The sequence below is a fragment of the Homarus americanus genome, unplaced genomic scaffold, assembly GCF_018991925.1.
Source record: "Homarus americanus isolate GMGI-L3 unplaced genomic scaffold, GMGI_Hamer_2.0 scaffold40565, whole genome shotgun sequence".
NCBI lineage: Eukaryota > Metazoa > Arthropoda > Malacostraca > Decapoda > Nephropidae > Homarus > Homarus americanus.
The window spans coordinates 2332483-2357243 of record NW_024735503.1 but is presented as its reverse complement, the minus strand read 5'-3'; positions in this window follow the sequence as shown (position 1 = coordinate 2357243).

Genomic DNA, 24761 nt, shown 5'->3' with positions numbered 1-24761 from the left:
AGAACTCTATCCCTTACCTACCTCTCTTACCCCTCGTGCGGTGAGTTCTCCAGCAGGCAGGCAGTTGTCGTCACCCCCAGGCCGCTACACTGTGTCCGGATCATTGTTAGGTTAATCTTTCAAAATTGCTAGTTCCCAAGTTACGAACTTATAGATACGACAGTATTAGTCTCATAATATATATATTGTTAATTATAATATAGGCCTAAACTGGCTTTCACATTAGTGATTTGTGCATAAGGTCTCCAGGCAACTATACTAGGCGTCGTGTCATTTAACGCGTGCTGCAAGAAGCACCATCTTTGGGTTGTAAATCACAACTGAACTAAAGGACTTTCAGGTTTCGCTCCAGCGGGTCATTCTGATTGCCGAAGACACGGACTTTTTGAAGTTACTGTACTTCTGTATACAGTCTCACAATGTACAGTACCTGTGTATATTTGATTAATATTTCACTAAACAATACTCCTTAGCGATATTTTTCGTTGTCTAATAACCTGGAAGGACGAAATATTAACTTACGAAATTCGGTGAAATTCATTTCTGATTCCTTCCTGCCCAGATTGTATCCACAGACAAATATGAAGAAAAAAGTGAATTAGGAACAGTTACATAAGTTTTCCCCTTTTAATGATGAGATAATTATCTGCTGATTACTTTTAATTCGAGATTAAAACAGTTTTAATGGAGGGAAGATTACCTTAATTATGGCTGCGTGGTAATCAGGGAGGTAGTACAGAGGATATAAAGACTATCTGGCAATTAGGGTCTGAATGGTGGCTAATGACTCTGAACACATATACACATACACACGCACACATACACACGCACACGGGGACTATATGTATTTACAAGGAAGTAGTGTTGATGCTCACCTGGACAGAAACAATATGATGCCACATTCTGTAATATGGTTCAATAATAGTCACAGTCACGCCCACTACTTAACACTTCACCCTGTTATCGTTTAAGACTCCTACTCTGACTTGTAAAGAAAATCTGTTTCTGAAGTATAATAAGTATGACTTCATTATCGTTTATTATTAATTTTATTGGATTCTATACTTTATATTTTGGATGTATCAAGAGGAAAATACAGGAGGTAAACCTAATGTATCTTTCTTAACGTGGTGTTGGTGGTGTCCCGCTCATAGTCAGTTAATTAACCCAGCCAGCAGATTGTAATGAGATCCCTGGCCATTACTGTGTAATATAAACTGGAGATATGAGTAAATACGAGACTGGCGATGGTATGTTTGGTTAAAGTGTGGCGGCAGCCGTGGCCAGGATGGTGAGCAGTAGCTGTCAATACAGCTCGTATCACTCCTGGTCTTCCCAAAAATTTTGTACGACGCTCTTAGCTTTGACCAAGATGTTGATAAAGTTTTCCCTTCACAGGTTTATTTTCTTTATTATTTTTCCATTCTGTTTATATGTTTCTTTACACACATACACAGGTGGTTTTTTGATTAAGTGAAAATTATTGACACTCATACGGAACACGAAGGAAATAGATTTAGGGTAAAGAATTATATTTCGTGTTCGCCCTTATTAATTATTTAAACCCCTTAAATTTCAATTATGAAAGAAAAGTAATATATTGATCAAAAAATTACTAAGGTGTAAGGTTTACATTTTCGACAGTTTTGGCCCAAAATTAAATTTTGTTGAGAATCACATTATAGGTACTCCCAAGGTTCTCCCAGGGGCGGTGGCGCCTCTCGGAGCCCTTCCACGGTCGTCGGCGCCCGTAGAGACCCTCCCCGGGCGGTGGTGCCCCTCCGGCACGACCAGGGTCCGTGGCGCCCCAATGGGCCCTGCCAGGGGTGGTGGCTCGCCCAGGGGCCCTCCCAGATTCGATTGATTTTGCCGCTTACAGTGGCTACTTTATTGTGCACCCCACTCATCCTGTGAGCTGTAGCGCAAAAGGATTACAGAGTAGAGTTTACAACGAGTCTTAATAATTAACCCGTGGTCAGGATATTATGGCACTGAATGTTACACAGTATTTCAATTACATTATTTGTTTAGTTCTATACATAAAGGGTAACTTATTCACAAATGCCTGAGTACAGGCGTGTGAGGCAGTATGTCTGGCCGCACACTTTGTTATTCACATTTGCGTGAGAAGTATTCAAGCACATTGTGTATTTGGTTCTATAAATGAGAACTGATATAGTTACTAAGTGCAAAAAAGTGGATAAAATCTTAATATGTCTACTATGTTGCCATTAGAGATGAAGTGTTGTCCCATTTCACACACAGTGTGCTTGGACCTGTCCCTAAAAGGTTCTATCTTCACACAGTCGAGAACATAGTATTCAAGTGTGTGGCCATATGTCCGGCCATAAGAGAGAGGGTAAACCAGATCCTTAAAGGTCTCAAGTAATGTGCCGACCCTCTTCTTGTTGTTCTCATGGTGTCATGTACTGTGCTGAAGGTGAAAGAAAATTAAAAAAATAATTGTCCATCAATATTTCAACTGTTCTATAAATTTCATACTTATAAACATGGCTGTAAAAGGTACTGGAGTTTGTTACTTAAGGACAGTTGGGTCTCACACAGGCAATGATAAAAGGTAAATGATGATTGAACCTTTACCTCATGAATATTGTCTTTACGGATACTGTTTTCTTCACACAATAATTCTGATATTAAATAACGTTCCGAGGCCAAGCACAAAGTTAGAGTATGACCTTTGACGCAAAGCCTTTAGGAAGATTTTCTAATGGACTTGACCAGAAAGTCCAGCTCGGAGGGCTTTGTTGACAATACCCTCTCCAGAGTTTTCGTTGTAAATGTACAGAGTGACGTTCCTGTTTCCTGAAACATTTCTAGGAAAAAGTCGAATGTCAACCATTTAGCAAGTACATTATTAACTTTTAGGTTTAGGATATCAAGGTGGCTTAATAATCAGGATATCTTTTATTCCGTGGGAAATGTAAATGATGAATTTTCATTTTATAATTTAACATTGTTGTGTCACTTTTATCCACGATAGTACATGGTCATTAAGCGAGTAAGGAGATGCAATATCCCAAAACAAATAGGTTTATATCCACATTTCTCCCTAACGAATGGCTAAGAATTTTTTGAAATGTTAATACAACTCCAAATCCAGGTATCTACAATAATATTTAATCTGAAGTGAAATTTACCTGCAACTTAGATCGTTGACCTGATTGTAATTTCAACTAACTCCATATCACAGCATAGACTTGGGCTTTCCATGTCACCTCGGTTTCTCTGCTGTAAATTTGGGCCAGATTATTTAGCATGTTTTAACCGTGACGAATGCTTCCACAAGTTTATATTCTCGGGAATTAAAAGCAAATACAGATGTGTTTTTTTCTCCATACACTAGAAAACAAATTAAACCTTTTGGATGTTATACAATCTTGTGTATTGCATTACGTGTGTATCCTTAAACGTCGATTACTGACAGGCGATGTATTCTGAACGTCTGTGGATGTCAGGAGTCTGTTGTATATTTAAACATCATCAAGGCCTCCAATTATCCCTTTTCCAGGTGAGAATATTCCAAATACCAATGCTCTCAAAAGGATGGTAATTTAGCCTCATACCAGGTGAGTCTTAGATGATTAACAACAGGTGAAACTTCTATATTTAAACTGGTATGTACACTATCGTCATTATTCATTGTGTATTAGTCTTCAATTACTCATCTACAGATTTAGTTAATGAGATGTTGCTCTTCCTATAGTTAACAACACCATCATCCCCTCATCATCCCATCATCATCCCATCATTCCATCATCATCCCATCATTCCATCATCATCCCATCATCCCCTCATCATTCCCTCATAATTCCCTCATCATCCCATCATCATCCCATCATTCCATCATCATCCCATCATCCTCTCATCATTCCCTCATCATTCTCTCATCCCATCATCCCCTCATCATCCCCTCATCATTCCACCATCATCCCATCATTCCCTCATCATCCCCTCATCATCCCATCATCATCCCATCATTCCATCATCCCCTCATCATCCCCTCATCATTCCCTCATCATTCCATCATCATCCCATCATCACTCAGTATTGAAAATTTTAGGTAAAAGTATTGACCCAGTTTCTACTTTATCAATGAACAGTTGGGAACCCTAAAAGCCATGTTCGCCGTCATCATCTGTGGGGCTGGGATGAACTCACTGCCTACATACGTTAATATACAAGGATACTGGAGTCAACACAGGTGTGAGCTTATGATAATTCACGAGGGCCTTGGAGTTAGTGTTCTGAGTCCTCTCGTTAGCTTCAGAAGGCATCTAATTTAATCCATGAAATCCTGAAGCTATTCCAATGCCCGTGGAGTAATTTACGAGGGGACCAGAAATTAATCCAATTGGTCCTGAAGATATTTAAAAAATAAATGCCCTGGACTTAACTTACGAGGTCTTGGACTTAACTCACGAGGTTCTGGACTTAAATCGCGAGGTCCTGGACTTAACTCACAATGTCTTGAACTTAACCAACAAGGATCTGGACTTATCTTACCAGGAACCAGTAATTCAATTAACGAAAAAAAATAATAAGTCACATGGGTCACATCTTACTAATAAATGCATAAGTTTTATTTGTATTATTTAGATTTTAGATTCGTTTAATCTGTAAAAGACGCAGAATGAGAACAGCTTTCCATTACAAGACGGGGAGGGAACCATATCGATATTCTATAATTACTGTCAAGTAGAACAGAACAGTAAATTATCAAAAACAAAAAATATTATATCAAAGTAATTATAGATTTCCTCTAGTGGTTTGTAAATGAGTTTGTTTCCTACGACATCCTATGACACCCTATGACACCCTACGATATCCTATGACACCCTACGACACCCTACGATATCCTACGACACCCTACGACACCCTATGACACCCTACGACACCCTACGACATCCTATGACACCCTACGACACCCTATGACACCCTACGACACCCTACGACAATCTTTATCATTAGTTGTACAAAATACGTGATGTTATGCTCACAGTCTCTTAACACTGCCAGAAAGTTTACCTAAACTTAGAGAACTTGCCTGAGAGCCCAAGCCTGACAGCCTTAATCTGACAGCTCCAACCTGAGAGCTCCCACATGACAGCCCCAACCTGACAGCCCCAACCTGTGAGCCCCCAAACCTTGAACTTCCTCCTGATTGAAAGGATTAACCATAAACCCAATATGACCTGACTAATGAGAGTCTTCCATAACCAACAAACGAGCAGCGAGGGGTAAGCCATGTACAGTAACCAGATCTTCCCACCTATACTACTCTCGGCTTATCGATACCGTATTTACCTGAGATGTGAGGATAGAGTAATGTTATTGGTTATAAGGAGAGGTGAAGGTAACATGAAAATAATTGGTTAGACAGGACAGACGGAGAGGGATAAAGGGGGAAAAACTAATGTGAGGTGATAGAAGAAGAACATGAGGGATGGAAATAAAGCTGGAAGTGATGAAGGAAGAGGATGGTGGAACACTAATTAAAGGGGAAGACTATTTACAAAAACTATATAATGAGGCATTCTAACAGAGGACAGTGATTACTCAATATATTTACTCTGGTTTACTTCCATATAAAACTTACTTATAATTAAGTAATTTTATTGACTAATACTTACTTAGAATCATTGGTATATTTTAGTAAATTTGTTTGTGTTTCGTTTGTGCAATATGTGTAGCGAACTTGGGGTACATCTGCCAATGCCGTAGTTAATCAAGAGAGAATCTAAATATATAATCTAAGGGACACCTATACTGAGCAAATATTAATGACCCATACGATGGTTATAGTGGAGAAACATACATACATGCATACATACATACATACATACACACATACATACATAAAAGAGTCCTCACTCGCCTCACCCGTTCATCAGTATCGTAAGACAAATGAATAAGGTGACCACAATATATTTCCTCTATTACTAAAATCACCTTTTTTATCGGCAAGTAAAAATAGGGAATTGATGAGGCGACCCCAGGATGGTGTAAGTGTTATTTATGTCGGTTCTTAAGGTTAAAAGGGCGCCTCCTTTACCACCCTGTGACGGTGATGGAGGAGCGGCAAGGATGGTTGTAGGGCAGGGCAGGGAGAGGAGGGTGGGGCAGGGAGAAGAAGGGCAGGGCGCTAGGGAGGAGGGTGGGGAGACGGGAGAGAAGGAGCAGGGCTGGGGAGAGGAGGGTGGGGAAGGGAGAGGAGGGAGGGGCAGGGCAGGGGAGGGAAGGAGGGAAGGGGCAGGGAGAGGAGGGTGGGGCAGGGGGGGGAGAGGTGGGGAAGAGGAGAGAGGAGGGGGGGGCTGGGAGAGGAGGGCAGGGCTGGGGAGAGGAGGGAAGGGCAGGGGAGGAGAGCAAGGGCAGGGCAGGGGCAGGAGGGAGGGCAGAGCTGGGGAGAGAGGAGGGCAGGGCTGGGGAGAGGAGGGTGGGGAAGGGGAGAGAAAGGGCAGAGCAGGGCAGGAGAGGAGGGCAGGGCAGGGAGAGGAGGGCAGGGCTGGGGAGAGGAGGGTGGGGCAGGGTAGAGGAGGGCAGGGCTGGGGAGAGGAGGGCAGGACAGGGGAGAGGAGGGTAGGTCATGGGAGAGGACCTGTGGTATAATGGTCAGCATGCTCGCCTCGCAAGCGAGCGGACCAGGGTGAAACTATGGGTAAGTTTCTTTACGCCATTTGCCTCTGTCTACCCAGTAGTAATTGGGGACCTGGATGTTAGTCGATTTGCGGATCATATTCCAGGATAGTGGTTAGCCAGTGCAGTTGGCATGTTGTCCGATCTTCTCAGAGTATTCCTTGACACTGGGTCATGCAACTCGTTATATCAGGGTGTGGTTGTTGTGTTGCCGACAGCTTCTACACCTTAAACAAATTCACGCCTAAGTGGCCCTTGGGTCGGCCCTCCTCGTTACACGAGATGCAACCATTATTATTACATACAACCATGCGCCTATTATTAAGTCCCAACCCACACACCACTGGAAGATTATATTCGTATCATCAACAGCATAACAATACTCAATGGATCTGTTTGTTGCAGAGTCCATGTCACTGCCTTACGTATATGTATATAAATATTTGTATTGTTATTCATAGTCCCTAACTAACTACCGACTCACACGTGCAATATATTCCGTTTTTGTTAGTGGCAGCCCATACAACACAGCCAGCATTCAGGAATCTGTGTTTTTGTTAGTCAGAGGTCCAGCGCGCACCACAACCCAACAACGCTTCACTATATGTTGTTGCCACAACCACCCACCACATTACCATGAACTTACAAATAGCAGCAGACAGGAAAACCTTTTTCTAACGTTCTCTTGTGAGATTTTTGTTTGATTTCGCATTTGAGAATATGCTGCATTTTTTAATTTGTATTTAGGGGGTTTTAAGGAATCACTATTTACAAAATTATATTTTTTAAATGTGTGATTTCGGTTTAATTACATAAATATGTTCTTGTTTTCATGTAGTTTACTATACGTTCATACACAGTAGTAGAGTATCTACAAGAAAGCAAAGTGTAACAAAAATCTACTTGGAAGAATCAGAGGTCACCCGAGCCTTATGTTTTGTTCAGGGAGCTGCAGAAGCCACCCGAAAGGAAGCATTTGCTCATGAGTGGACACAGTATCCGTCGTCCTTATCTCAACCAAGTAGTGAAGATTATCTTCAATATGTTATGAGCAGTGGTACCAAAAGTGATTTCCTGCACCCCACACTTGCAACAAACAAATATTCAACATCCATTTACTTTGCCAGAATCAGATCATGCAACCGTGTTCCTGATTGACGCTCTGGCATTCATCCAACGATACCAGACGCTAGGTGCAAAAACCTTTGGAGAGCTGATGACGCCCCCCCCCCCGGCCAAGAAGTAAAATAAAATAAGAGGTTGAATTTATTACCCGGGTTTTACGGCGGGAAAACTTAATCGATGTGTGAGGAGGATGTAAAGTGGTTATTGAAGCCTTTAAGACGTTGATTGTAGACGAATAGAGTAGTTTAGTTGGTTAGCTCGAAGACAAATGACGAAACACCATCAGCATTAGGGAACAAAGGAGTCTTATTAAGTTAGTAACTGGATAAAAGAGTAAGTTCGGGGAGCTCTGGGAGGGATAGTGGATGAGAAGAGATCACGAGGAAAACTTAGAACAACATTGATCTAGAATATAAAGACACGGGCAACGAGAGAGAGGTAGAGTTATGGTAACAATGATGACACAATTGCCTGTACGAAAGATGGATCATCAACTTTGGTACTTTACTGCCAACTGTTTGAAAAAGCTAAACTGTACTCGAGGTAGAATCATCTCACGACTGGTGTGTTTGACCTTTGACCCTTAGAACCTTCACACATACTCAAAGATACAGGGGCACTGACCACACTACTCTCGCTGCCAGGTACTGTGAGTAATATTTCCAGTCTCTGCCAAATGTTCGGTAAATACTGGAGGCTGACGCCATCCAAAATTAAAAATTCAACAAATTATTCAGAAAATTCCAGCATTTTCATTCTTGATCATCGAAGCAAGTTGTTTTTGCATTTCACATTACTAACTGTATTACACGATTTGGTTATCAAACAGTTTGAAATATTCATACCGTGTAATTATTACTTATTGAAAAAGAAAAATTTCATTAGTGCAGGTAATTACATCATTCAGGAACAAGGGATTAGTTATGCCATCTGCTTTGATGCACCATTCAAACTTATGCACCAGAAAAATAACATTCACATTTATAAACAATTAAAGGGCTAAAACCGAGCAGACATTTGTTTGTTTACTGTACAATCCAGCTTTGATGTCGCCGGTAGCGGAAACTCACAGTCTTAGCTCACACTGATCCCTCAAAAATAACGTTTTCACTGATTCTTGCTATTTAAAACTGTATTGGTTCACTAGTTCAGGCAAAAGAGGCTCAGGGTTCACTAGCAATTTTGGTTCAAGGGATAATAATAACAATAACAATAACAATAACAATAACAATAATAATAATAATAATAATAATAATAATAATAATAATAATAATAATAATAATAATAATAAATGGTGTATTGCAAGAGCATGGCAGCCAGAAGGCTGAAAACATCCAGTGACATAACTGAGGAATGGATCACTTGATTGACAAATAATATACAAGTAACACGCAGGAGGGGAGAAGGTCATACTGCAGGGGATATCAGCATAATAACAGTGCAAAGTTAAGATTGGCTGAGAGTGAACACGCTGGTTGATTACGAGTTGTTTATATTTTTTACAATGGTTTGGATTGGGCTGTTCATCCTGTTCTTATAGCGATCAGTAAGTGCTCGTATGGGCTGGATGCGGTTGTGGTGTCGAACAGCAATTCTTAGCATTCATATGAAGTCACATACTCCTATAGTGCAACGCGTCTATACCTACAAGATGGTGGGCCACGCGAAGGGTTATGAGAGTTGTGACGTCAATGCAAACAAAGAATTCGCGGACGAGGGATCTCGGGTGGAAGCAGGAGACGTTGTCGAAGATGATGCAGAAGCTTCTCCCCAAATTTGCAGATGAGGTCATTGTGATGATTAGAGAGAGCTGAGAGGGTCAGTATCTCTGGAATTATGTGACTTAAGGAAATCATTATGGCTCAAACTATATGTTTTCGGGGTCATGGAACCTGATAAAGATTATTTCAGATCAATTTGACAGACACAAACTCAATTTGTATGTAATGCTGAAAAAATCACCAAGGTGCATGTGATATACATGAATCAGCTACAGCGACCTTCTTGCCACTGTTGTTCATCACTAATCGTTCTAACTAAGCCAAATACATACCAGTCCTTCTCTTACAGCTGCAAAGAACATCACCTGAGATCCTTGTGGCCTTTAGAAGGGGACATTTTGTTAGCAAATTTTCACAGAGGAAGTCCTGACAATCGCTGGTGTATTGTTTCAAGCATATCTGGAAAACTGTTTACATTTTAAACACACTATTGCTCATATAAACAGTGAGGTATACAGGGAGAGTCAAACAATAGAGGTTAACAAGCGTACACTCACATACAGTGGTGAGGTTAAGCATCACATTCAGCCATACACAACCAAACAAACGTGACTTTCTGTCCCTGTACACACACAAGAGTGTTTGAAACAGACAATATTTAAAAACGGATATATCCACCAATTTCCCGTGATGCACCTGACCACTCCTCTCCTACTCCTCTGTATATTATAAAGATTGACGGCGGCAACAGCATAACAAATGTCTTGTCTTCCCAGAAAGTTATCTCGATACCACACTGTCGTCGAGTCTGGGTGTTTATCTTATTTGTACAGTAAGTTTACAGCGAGAAATAAACCCAAGACTAAGTTGGTTAACGAGAAAATAACTTAAATCGTGACTGACGATTTTTAACCAAAAGATTGATGAACCCACTTTACGAATTACTTTGAGCAAGTTTACAAAGAGAACTTTCGAAACGTGTTATTTTGAGCGTTAGTTTGGTTGTTTATGGTTAGCAACCAACCAACCAACATCAACTAACTACAAATCATACAGAACAAAGCACTAAAGTTCCTACGCAACAACACACTGGACACAATTCATCACAAACAAACAGCTCCATGAACACAGCAACATTCCCCCTCTAAACATCTACTGGAGACTATTAGGTGACAACAGATAGAAACCTCCTAACCACACACCCACAATGGCAGGAATACTCTGACATCATATTTCACCCTCGATAAAGAAACAGAGACTCCTCTAAACTAAGCAGACCCAATTACACCATACTCACTCCCTATGTACTAAAACACGCAGTCGATAACAATAACACCGGTATATGTGTACTTTGGCTGCCTGGGAACAATTCAGGTACACCACATCAAGTAACTCTGGGTACTTAGCCTTGGGGTACTCCACTAGTGACGTTACCCTAATCAGATTTGGTGCCATTAATACTGACTCTCTGTTCCCTGTCCTGTAACCACGCCCTAATCCAGTTTAGAACATCGCCTCCAATTCCACGAGCCTCCACTTTACGTATTAGTGTTTTTGGGGGACCCTGTCGAAGGGCTTGTTAAAGTCGAGATAAACTACATCATAATAGTGTCCGTCATCCACTGATTCGAAAACAGTTGAGAAGAATGATAACAGATTTGTCAGACATAAACGTCCATTCATTAGCTTTTGTTTCAAACTTTCTCACTAACTCGACAACTTTCATCCACCATCAAACACTGACCTGACCATGACAACAAGTCACAATAACGCTACTGTAATTAACAACTACAATATTTAAAACAATTAATATGTGCACACTGTGTGTGTGTGTGTGTGTGTCATATATATATATATATATATATATATATATATATATATATATATATATATATATATATATATATATATATATATATATATATATATATATATATATATATCAAGGTCAGAGTCTGTAATATAAGCTCTATAGTCCACACTGAAGACATCTCGGTTACACCTTTTCTCATCCTCAATTATAACTGGAAAAATTAAACTTTATAAACTTCAATATGTAACTCACAGAGTACTGCTGGCTCTACCACGGCACCATACATAACCCACAGAGTACTGCTGGCTCTACCACGGCACCATACAATGTTATAAGAAACGCAATAATAATCCACAAAAGGAATATTTGTGTGAAATCTAGAAGCATAAAAATTCCTTCAAAAGAATTTTACAGAAATTTATGATATAAGGAAATAATACTGAGAACCCCAACAACAGGTTCAAGAGGTCGGTATACAGGGACAACACTTACTGTAGACTGTTGTAAACACTATACCTAATGCACCCACTACCGCCTATCCTGTCCACGTATTGATCGGCACTGCCGCTTTAGTGGCCCCTGTGTCGGCACCGGTCGGCGATGCTTCTTCAGGGGACCCTGGATCCGCACCAGCAGGCAGTGCTGCCCAGCACTACCTGTACCAACCTCCATGGGGGTTGATGGGCCAACACAGGCTGGAAATGAAGTCTTCAAGGCACTATCAAGGCACCATCGATGTTGTCGTCTCTAAGGGAGCTGCAGCCAGAGGGACACCGACTGTGGCCTCTACCTCGGTTCAGGTTCCCTCTCAGAAGACGGATCAAAAGAGGGAGGTTCTGCCTTTGATGGAGCAGCCTCCTAAGCCTGGGTCTTTGGTGTCCTAGGAAATAGGTAAGACCCGGATACAGAGGAGTCCGATTAATATTCTAGGTTCATTTTTTAAGATACCTGATAGCAAGGGTTCACGCTCTGGACTTCCCTCCATTAAGGGGCAATCAGGACCCCACAAGAAATCCTGAAGTCCTAGTGTCTGCAGGCCTCTTACAGTTAACTCTCGTGGCCTGAGGGCAAACTGGAAGGAAATGCAGCTTCTTGCAAAAATCTCCTAAGTAAGTGCGCGCGCGCGTGTCTGTGTGTGTGTGTCGGCAAGAGACGGTAGTGGAGGAGCCCCCCCTCCCAAGAGTCACTCCGGTTTACAATCCCAGTTCGTTTTGAGTTTACTCTCACCCTGGAGTTTCCTTTACACAATTCCAGATTAAATTCCCCTTCAGGAGAGGAAATATATAATCTGTTTCTTCTATCTACCACTGAACGATCCTACTGTTCATGATATATATATATATATATATATATATATATATATATATATATATATATATATATATATATATATATATATATATATATATATATATATATATATATATATATATATATATATATATGATGTGATATCAAAGCCTCCTTAGGAATACATAACTCTGCCAATTGTTATGTTTGTGTGTGGTCTCATCTAATAACTGGTTCTCCGTGAAGCCTGACATCACTCTGAGCTCCTCGTTTTCTGTCAATAAAGCCACGATAATAGCGGTGCTTCCGGGACCATGAGAAGACAAAGATGACTTAGAATGATGAAGAATTATTTTCCTTGGTCATCAAAGAGAGTCTTGAAGGGCTTCATATCACGAATTCCTCCTTCAACGAGTTCTTAATGTGGACTTCTGATTGATGCATTCATAAGCTAAAGATCATTTGATGTAGTCTCATACAAAAAGGCGGAGGAATTCTAGATCTTGTAGATGCTGGACCTCATCAGCAGACACGGAGTCGTCCGTCAACTTGGATGAGACGATGGATGGTGGAAGGGCTATCGTACACAGACGTCTTACCATCCAGTCATCAGCATTAACAACAGACGGAGATATAACGCAAATTTGGAATAATATTTAACAACTGGCAGATCTGATAACCCACGAAGGATACAACCGAACTTATGTACATCTGGATTAACAGGAGAGATGTTAACATGTTAGATTATCAAGAGTTAAAGTTAACACGCAGGATTATCAAGAGGGAATTTAACAACAGGCGGGGTTTAGTAACACAGTAAATGTATACAGACCAAAATACGAGCAGAAAATTAAAAGAAAATACAGTAAAAACAATTGGTACGAACTGATGGTAGGATTAACAACATAATTAAAAGCAGGAAATTAAAAACAGATAACATTAACAACAAATAGATTATCAACGAGATTTAACACAGGGGAGCATTAATAAGAGGTAGAATTAACACAGGGGAGCATTAATAAGAGGTAGAATTAACACAGGGGAGCATTAATAAGAGGTAGAATTAACACAGGGGAGCATTAATAAGAGATAGATTTAACACAGGGGAGCATTAATAAGAGGTAGAATTAACACAGGGGAGCATTAATAAGAGGTAGAATTAACACAGGGGAGCATTAATAAGAGGTAGAATTAACAAAAGATAAAAGAAACATAAGCAGAGTTAATAAAAGGTCCACTAAACAAGAGCTACACAAGAAGCAACATTCGCTATATAAAGTTTTACTCCAGACAGAAATCTTTTGGGGGAAGGTTTCGTTGCTCTTGCATATTCAAACAGCCGCTACAACACTCACCCACACTACTCTGGCGTCTTGCATACTTCACAAAGATTAATTCACATTTTGTATTATTCATTTCAAGCCAACAGGGTGTCTTCTCGGAGCTGAACAAACTACTGAGATTGATAAGTTGTCTGAGATTTGGTTACTCACATAGTTAACGCAGGGGCTATACCATTGATAGTAATAAATTCTAAATGTAAGAAAATTGCAAAGAATAAATAATGTTTTCAAAATAGAGACCAATGGGCAATAGAAATAATACTTGCCATTCAATGAAAGATTTATATGTTTGATGTCGTTGTCGGGGCCTTGAAAAGACGATTAAATCCGCTGAGTAAGATATTTCGATTCCTTAAATGCGATGACTTACCCCTTGAGAGTGTATGTAAGCGAATGCATGAGAGGATTATGTCTTTAAGGGGAAGTGTAAGTAACTAAGGGATAGGTGTGTAAGTAAGAGAGTGTCTATGTAAGTTAGAATATATACATGTAACTTAATACATTATGTAAGTAGGAGTATATGTATACCAGTAATATGGTCAGATGTGGATAGTCCTCAGGTCGACCGTGAAGGAGGACAAATGTGTGGATGGTCCCTGACACAGCTGTCCTGCTCCTGGCTTTGTAAATGCCAAGTGGCGGATGGAGGCTGGGATGAGAGGACCAAGTGGCAGAGGACCTAGTCTGAGTACGCGTGTGATGACAAACAAACTGGCCAAGATATACAATACTAGCGAGCGTTTCCTTCATATATTTATTTTGTTTTTATCTCTGTAAGTCAGCATGAAGACACATAAGATATACCTCTCAAAAAAAGTATCGTGACCTTTGCTGAACATTATCTTCTGGAACACAGGATGAAGTATTTTGACCAAGTCTGGGTAAGATCATGTGTTCTCAGCAGATACTTCCTTATGTTGGAGATACGAGTCATTTAGTGAGAGTATTTGCCGGATGAGTCCTGTAGAATCCGGTCTCAGTGGTTCATAATAATAATTAGCGAACAATTAGATTAAAGGTAACAGTGTGAACCGCTCAGAGAGATAATATTCATTACTAACCACCATCACTACTACCACTACCACCACCACCACTACCACCGCCACCGGCTACCACCACCACCACCGCCACCACCACCACCACCATCATGTTGAAGTGGCCGATAAATTGTGTGATGAATGGCTGGATAGATGAACGAAATTAGTATATTGTACGTTGTAATAGGAAGACAATAATTATAGTAACAGGAAAATATTAATAATAATAATAGTTCGTCTCTTAATATTGCTTCCCGCCTTTTTATGTAAACAAACTTCACTTTGGAAAGTTTCTCATCTTCCGTGATGTAGCGAGCGACCGCGGCTTTGAGAGTTCAGCCTTCATTTTAAAAGCAGGTAAACAACGAGGATTTAACCAAAGTTTAGTGGTGTAGCAACCGCCTTCATATCTAGTCATTTCTAGAGACGAGACTATGAAAAAAAAATAAAAAAATTAACACATCGTAAATTAGTACCCCAAATTTCTCTCGCTGAATATTGTTTATCATATTAGCATCCTGTAATTAGACACCTGGATTAGTAACGAGTGTTTTGAAAAATTCGAGATGTTAGCTAAAGGGGGGCCTCCATGTTTGAAACTCTTACTTCTTATATTAATTAGGTCATATAGTAACGATTAAAAACAAGTGACATTGCAGAATATTGATTATAGTGTTGCAATAGACGCCAAACACAAGTTAGAAGGTGTGAACTATAAAGAACATGAGATATCAAATAAAGTTAGTATACATAAGGTAGAGAACAATGAACATGCTTAATAACAGATGAAACACGACGTATGTTATTGACTCACTATGCAATAACAAAAAAGCAACAATAACACAACAATGGCGGACGGTACTTGAACAATGACAGGTGATATGTGAATACAATAGCTGAAGTATAGAACAGTAATTAATACAACAGATTGCATTGAAAAACACACAAAAACCTCATATAAACATAAAACCTGAAAACAAGAACATATTTGAAGTTATCTCCCCATTGCTGAAAATAATTTCCAGTAGGTCTAAGTTCATGAAAATTCCATACAGGTCATAGTATAGTATGAGACAGTATATGGAAGACTATACCACTATTAGATACATGGTAACCTTGTATAATACATAACAGTACCAGCTGATGCACGGCAATATAATATAATACATAAAACCATTACTGTACCTGACACACACACACAAGGTAACACGCGGCAATATCAGTTAACACGTAACATCAAAGAGCACTGGCTATATCCGTCCCCAAAAATACTATGATTCCAGGTACTCGATCGATGTCAGTGGGTAGCTTTTGGCGTGTCTCGTAATACAATACATTCAAGCTTTTTTGAAAAAGCCAAAGTGTAGTTGAAACAACACTTTCGTACAAAAAAGTCGAAATTTTTTTTATTTTTTTTATTTTCATTTTTACTTTTGACTTTTATTTCAAATGGTAGAGCGAATGCAATTAAACAGGAACAGTGGATCAAGGACACTTTTATTATTTACAATTTTTCATATCAATTTGTGTGTCTTTCTTTTTAACCTATTAACATGTTACTCATACCGTAACAAATACAACAGTTTCACCACTAGTACTGAACATGTCTTGGTGACGATCATACATGGAGTTGTTCGTCACTTTAGATATAATAGTGTGTAAGCTGACTCTACTGTACATACTCTAAGTGTTGCCTCAAAATACTAAAATTTATATTTTCTTAGTGTGATTTAGCTCAAAAATTACCACGGGGAGCAGTTTAAGGGCAGCCTTTAGGGCGTGCTGCTACAGTTTAAGGGCAGCCTTTAGGGCGTGCTGCTACAGTTTAAGGGCAGCCTTTAGGGCGTGCTGCTACAGTTAGGGCAGCCTTTAGGGCGTGCTGCTACAGTTTAAGGGCAGCCTTTAGGGCGTGCTGCTACAGTTTAAGGGCAGCCTTTAGGGCGTGCTGCTACAGTTTAAGGGCAGCCTTTAGGGCGTGCTGCTACAGTTTAAGGGCAGCCTTTAGGGCGTGCTGCTACAGTTTGGGCAGCCTTTGGGGCGTGCTGCTGCTTTAGGGCGTGCTGCTACAGTTTAAGGGCAGCCTTTAGGGCGTGCTGCTACAGTTTAAGGGCTGCTACAGTTTAGGGCGTGCTACGCGGGTTTAGCTTTTGGGCGTGCTGCTGCTACAGTTTAAGGGCAGCCTTTAGGCCGTGCTGCTACAGTTTAAGGGCAGCTTTTAGGACGTGCTGCTACAGTTTAAGGGCAGCAGCTTTTAGGGCGTGCTGCTACAGTTTAAGGGCAGCCTTTAGGGCGTGCTGCTACAGTTTAAGGGCAGCCTTTAGGGCGTGCTGCTACAGTTTAAGGGCAGCTTTTAGGGCGTGCTGCTGCAGTATAAATCAATACTCGATAGTTATTAGCAAATTTAGTCACGCAGAAATTTTAACCAATGTGTAATTTTGTCTACTCATTATTATGAAATATATTCAGATAGAGGGCAATTTTCTCTACTCAGTTCCATATTAAAATATTTTGGTGTCAACCACATGTTAAATTATAATGTAATTAAAAGTGTCATTAGCCTAAATTTGATCAAACATATTAGCTGTAATAATAATCACTTCCAAGTTTGAAATATTTACATAAAGTTCTCCAAAGTTTATTTGCATTTTCACTTGATTTATCAACAGTCATCACGAATACTTCTTAACCGGTTTTTTTAGAGTAAAATATCATAATGTTGCCAAGTGACCCATCATATTTTGGGTCATCTCATAACGTGAGCCGTTTATGTCAACATTCTTCATCTTATATCGTCTTCACTACCGCACGAACACAGTCCTTGTTTATTATGTAAGATAACTAAGTTTATATTTCCTTTCATGTGGAATGATACGGATTTCTTGTCTCTAACTTATTCACTGACATAAACTAAAAATTTGGTGTTTGTTGATATAATGACCTAATTATCATCTCTCTCTCTCTCTCTCTCTCTCTCTGTGTCCTTTCCCTCATTACTCCATCACGTGTTTACATTGTGCCGTTGAGCGGTTAACCCTTTAGGGCACTTCATGAAAGAACGTTCCTGCTATGAAAGAGAGTTTTTAATTAGCTCCCTGCTCTCTATTGCCCCAACACACGACATACCGCTAGGGTTTTGACTGGGAACCTGAAATAATAAGCAGCCTCTTTTTCACTACACAATTATTGCAGTTTCTTTGCCTCTCCTTTCCACCATAGGAGAAAATTTTAAACGTGTTTATACTCTACATGCATTTACCATTGATCGCTTGTTGTGGGAATACTATTAACCAAAGACATTGACACAGGCGGTCTATATTAACATTCTCACAAACTGTCTAAACCTCAGCAGGTATTATAAAACCTCCAGCATTATATCACAGGATTATAAAAATGGGCATTAGTTCATATTAGGGAGACACAATGGTCAATTTCCAGGTTTTAAGCTGACCAGATCGGGCGTGGCAATACGTGTGTCTGGCGCAGTGATAAGGAACAAAATGTGTTATATGACAAAAGGAGGTACAAAAGGTATATATTTAATTAGGAATTTTTTTTTTAAATATCAAATTATAAAAGGAAAATTTAATGCAGCGTGAACTAAAAATTATAAAATATCACAAGTGGGGGAGAAAATGCTCAGACTCAAGTATTAGGCTCGAGGTAATACTTCAAGACTCACGTTATGTTGCTGAGAGGTCGAGTTAATCTGGTATCATTAAGTCCTCACCTTTTTATTTCTCCAAAGTTTCAAGTCTCAAGAACTACAGTAATTTTTCCCCTAGACGGATTATAGTCAATAGCTAAGGTAACAACGGTATATTTCATCTTTAGCACAGGTTCCATATGGCCCCTATACTTTTATTCTTGAAGAGTAATAATAGTGTGCCTAAAGTTATGTAAGTAGTCGGAAGAATTAAAGTTTTTCTCTCGTTCTTGAAGAGCATTACCATGATGTACGAGATATTACTATGACATGTTTCCTGTTTAAAACATGTATTTAATGAGGGTACAGGATGTGGATCGTTAAAATCTTATTTGTATCAATATATTTATACTGAAACTATATAACTTAATATAACTCCTCGTAAGAAGTTCTTTTCATGGTACGTGACGCCATTATTTCAAGTTGTGAGAACGTCATACTAAGAGCCAAGATCCTTTATCAACTACGAATCTAAATGTTTAGACTTCAGTTGAGTTATTTCTGTGAATTGACGGTCCCACTCCTCATTAAACATCTGCAGTACACATTCGGTAGTTAACGAGGAGGTGAAGTACATTTGAGGGTCTTACGGACATATTAAATACCGAGTACCTCATGATAGATATACCGTGAGAGCTATGTTAACTGTTACTCCCTCAACCTGAAGCCTGACCGAGCCAAGTCATAAGAGGAAAACAAAACACATCTTACTTTCTATACCTGATTCTAAATACAATGTTTCTTTACCTGTTGTTCGCATCTATCTAAATATGGGTAAGTTCTATGTTTGAGTGATAGAAGCATTTGCATGTCCAGACCGTCCCTGTCATATCTTTCACAGAGCCAAATGGAGCGTGTCTGGGAAGGGGAGGAGGACTTGAGAGAGAGAGAGAGAGAGAGAGAGAGAGAGAGAGAGAGAGAGAGAGAGTTGTAGCTTTCATGTTGTTTAAACTGTTGATGAACTTAAGTAATTACTAAACTTGTTATCGAGGGTCATTAAACCTCCTAATGTCATCTCGTGGGATAAAGATAGAGGAGTCTTGGTTCACCTCTGTCATGACCTACCCAATTATTCATCTCGTTTACACGTCATGTCTTCTGAGTTACTTAACGTGTATGAATATTTTTTTTTACTTTTACTTAATAGCAATATAAGTCAGACACAAGCTCTTTTGTACTTATAAACTCGATGGCTAACAGTTCCAGACACACTCAAACCATTTTCAGTTTATCTACAGTATTTTTGTCAAACTGTTTTTCATAAGTGGAAACAAACTGAACTAAAAATATGCAATTCATGGCTTAGTTAGCATACGTTCTTAATTCAATCAAATTCATTTTCATTTCTAACCTTAATTCAGATTTTGTTTGATGTCTGAAGGTGTGACGGTAAATTTGGGTTACACAGAGAGAATTATATACAAACAATAGCCCCCCCCCCCTACCTATGATCATTATACTGTATATTTAAATAAATTATGAGTGTACTTTAATAGTCAACTACTGTGTCTAAATTTTAGCTGCCTTGCTAAAAAGTGTCACAGGAAAACATAAAACGTTAAGCTTGTAGACAACAACTGGCGAGGACTACAACACAGAGAGACTTGGGAAAGATAAATTTTATAAGAGGGGATAATATGGTTTGAACTTAGGGTGAGTGGTGACAGGTGAGTCACCTGTGAGTGGTGACAGGTGAGTCACCTGTGAGTGGTGACAGGTGAGTCACCTGGTGGTGGAAGCAGGTGAGTCACCTGGTGGTGGAGACGGGTGAGTCACCTGGTGGTGGAGGCAGGTGAGTCTCCTGGTGGTGGAGACGGGTGAGTCACCTGGTGGTGGAGACGGGTGAGTCACCTGGTGGTGGAGACGGGTGAGTCACCTGGTGGTGGAGACGGGTGAGTCACCTGGTGGTGGAGACGGGTGAGCCCGTTAGTGATTTCACTCTCTCACTTTGTTTCACTCCAGCTGAAAATCTTTAGGAAGTTTCTCGTCATTAGTTGGCATTAAGCTGAATTCTTTACACTGCCGTAGGTAATGGGTCGTCGTTTCCAAAAACTGTTTCTGGCGCAGGGATAGGCAGTTGTGACGCAAGGAGAGGCAGTAGTGACGCAGGAGAGGCAGTCGTGATGCAGGAGAGGCACTCGTAAGGCAGGGAGAGGCGGTAGTGACACAGGGAGAGGCATTCGTGACGCAGGGAGAGGCAGTAATAGAGTAAACGATCCTCATTTGGTTTTGCTATACGAGTGTGTATATGTGTTATGCTAATTAGCCGGGCGTCAATTGTTCCTTTTGTGATTCTTGAAAGTTGATAAGCCGCTCAATTGTGCTGAAGACACTGCCGGGTGTATCTGTTGAAACATTTCTATTGATCCAGATTTATTAACGACAGAAGAAGTATACTAACTACCAGAACAACATTAGTAATAACCCGCTTCAGCACCACCCTCCTAGGTTACATTACCCTGTTATTGACTCAGAGGGCGTGAGGTGAGGGGAAAAGAGGGTAATCTGGGTTAATTTTGATTAGTTTTAAAGTGACAGTCAAATATTTCTCTTGTTAATGAACCAATTTCTACAGGGTTTAAATTTTCAAGGATTAAAGAGACTTACTGCTAATAATATATAATAGTGTTTATTTGCACTGCCTATGGGTCTCGTTTTTACTCTCTACGGTCGTTAATCATTTATTAAAGGGTTCAGCTGTGTTTTATAGCGTATGTGTATATTTTTACGGATAATTGGGATCATTTAGCGATCAGTCAGAAACCAGAAAAATCTTAGAACATCACAAAAAATGAGCTTATCACTGTAGCCTTCAATGTTTCTCTACACACAAAGAAAAAATTATATCAATTCACTGCTGGATTTTTTTCTTATTTGTTATCTAAAAGTTGGGATATATTCTTTTCTTCAGAGTACAGCTTTTTTAGGCAGCTTCAGTGATAACAAGTTAGCGATTTATTTTCCTTCTTTCCTTACCCTCTTACTTCCTCTCTATAATCCTCATTTTATTTCCTTTTTCTTTTCGAGAATTAATAAAATCTTTACATCATAAAACAGTAAGAAATTTTACAACATTTAATGGATGTTGGTGATCAGTTTTAAAACTCCCAAACTTTAACTTAAATTTTAATATCACATTTCCGTCAAACTTTCAATATTTTGGCTAAATACCTGGAGGCAAGAGAATCGACGACCTGTGATAGACGTCCACACACACACACACAGGCAGAGTTCCGACGTAACTTCAAGAATGAGGGGATATTCTCTGCCACGCTACACTTGAGTGGCAGGGCTCAGACAGCTTCAGGAGTTCGAGGGACGCCTCCATACAGTTCTTCCACTATAACTAACCCACTAAATTTCTCTACGCCTCAATAATACTCAGGATCTTCCATAACATTTGCGTGTTTTATGTAATATTGTCTAAGGAAGAAGCTCAGAAATTTCCTCAATACTTCATGGTTTTACTCCTGGTGTGTACAATATGTTTCTCACACGTTTATCATTGGTGTTCATGTGTTATAGTGATTCATTCCAGTTTCTTTCTTCCCAGCCACCACATCAGTGTTACCCTCGTACATTGCATGCCGACACTCATGAATAATACAACTTCCAGTGCAGACTCAAAATGCTGGGCTGTGTTGGCCACTCCACATGCAGTTGGTTAAAGCTGTGTATCGCTTAGGAGGTTGAGGCCAAGAATGCTTAAGTTGGTGAAGGAGATGGCAGAAAATAACTTGGGGTAAGAATGCGTTAAATTGGTCTCCTTCATAAGTTAATATTATTGTGGCACTTATCGATGTTTACGTGATGTGTGTGTGTGTGTGTGTGTGTGTGTGTGTGTGTGTGTGTGTGTGATATATTCCAAGCTTCTCAGTGATAAACGACTTCCTTTTATCCAGGAAGCTGTCGGCGGTTGAGGCATGATTCAGGTCCGATGCCTTGGCACTGGCGAGAGCAGAGACAAAAACAATTCTTATCGTGTTAGATACGGGTATTGTTTTGGTCAAAGTCTCTGGTCATCTGACTTCCTTTATCAGTAACTATATAACCTTTGAGATGAAATTATTTAATGTTTTTTACTCTTGTTCCAGTTCGTGTTCTCACTGAGCTGAGTGGCTCTGAGCGGAGGCAAATGTTATACACAACACATCTTTCCAACGTCAGATCATTGCTCCTCGATACCCGCATGGTCTTGACGCCCTACCGCAAGTTCTGGGTTGCGCTGGCAGAATAGATAGAGAGATAGTGTGTCTCCTGTCCTAAGGGTCATTTGTTCGATCTCGGAGGAATCCTCAGTCCACTCAGCTATGGAACCCACTTTTCATCACTAGTATTGGAGGGTAAACAAGAACCTTAAAGGGCTATTTTTCCGTGACTGTACAGTAACTGAGATCACTTGTTTGTGTGAGATATTAGTTCTATGTCTCTTGTACAGTACAGTAGAGTCCCAGGAGACCTCATGCCCCCGGTACTGCCTCACGCTTAACTTGTTCCTTAAATCCAGTGGACTCTTATGGTAGGCAGCGTTGGTTTTGGAACTCACGATAAATCTATTGACCCACAGTACAAATTTGAATCATCAATATTATGAATTTATTAAAGTATAGTTGTTTTGCATTTAATCATATTCTTAATATACTTTTACACATTGAAGAAAATATTATGTTAGACTCGGGTTTTTTTCAGGTGACAAGAGACAATTCTGTTTCTTCGAGAGAAAAAAATATAAATTAAAAATCACGAAAAGAAATGAGAAAATAAATGAGCTTCGCATACCACTTTTCTAGTCTGTGATTTATATTAGTAAAAACTTGTCACAATGTCAACTGAGCCAACGGAATGATCTCTGGATGTGACCTTAACCCTTCAGAGGATCAAGGACATAAGAGAATATTGTGAAAGAGTAATATTGATTTCATGGAACCAAAGTCTGCTGAGAACTCTGATAAAATGTGACAAATTCAATATATAACTTCAGATGAAAGCGAAATGTACCTTAGACTGTAAGTTAATTAAAATGAATTATAATCAGTGATAGACGCTCGTCCCACTGAAATAAATCACGTGATCAAGTTAGAGGTAATTTAATAGTCCAGGGAGTTCTGTCTTTTCTAATGTCTAATTGCTGATGGACTAATTTAATTACTAACCTTGTTACACGCTTAAAGACCTTAGCTGTCGAGGCGCAGTAATAACATTATAACACTAACGAGGCAATACAACACCATTTATGGAGGTGGTCATGTCAGGTCAGGTCAGGTCAGATCAGGTCAGGTACAGTACATTTGACAACCGACACAAGGATATGAAAGGAATCGTTGTTATTGTTGATCTTGATTGTCGAGCTTCATACCAGGTCCTCTCTCTAGCTCCTAATGACCGAGTTAATGAGAGTGAGTATGGTGAGTAATAATGTAAAATAGATAGATACCCAGAGTGAATCTATCTATCTCTCTCTCTCTCTCTCTCTCTCTCTCTCTCTCTCTCTCTCTCTCTCTCTCTCTCTCTGTGTGGACGAATTATTCAGTATTTGCTTAGAAATGTTATGGAGAGGAGGACCAGTAGTGTCAAAAGTGGCCTGAATCATTCACGGATGTTAATTTGTTTTTCTAGTTCGTGTCACCTGGCAACGGCTTTAATGACAGGATTACATTAACTTTATTAATATATTGATCTCACCTTAAATTTTAGTGTGATGACTAATTATAAGAATATGAAAGTGAGGTTCGGAAACTCGTTGGTTTTTTCTCCATTTTATAAATAGTTCATCATTGTTCTTATAAGAAACTATAATTGTCCCTCGTGTTCACTTACGTCACTGTTAAGTTCTCGGTCAGTAGAGCTTTTTATTTATTCGTTTCTATATTATGTAGAATTAGTAATATTATAGAATTGTTTCTCGCCGAGTTGCAACACTGCATGAGTCTTGTATATGTAAATTATATTACTTTAATCAATAGAGACATGTTCACGTGAAGGAAAGTCACATAAATCGTCCTGATCAGGTGTTTCCAGAATGCGTCCACTGGTCGTCTATGGTCACATATAGTTTGAGTTGAGGAGCTTAGGGCT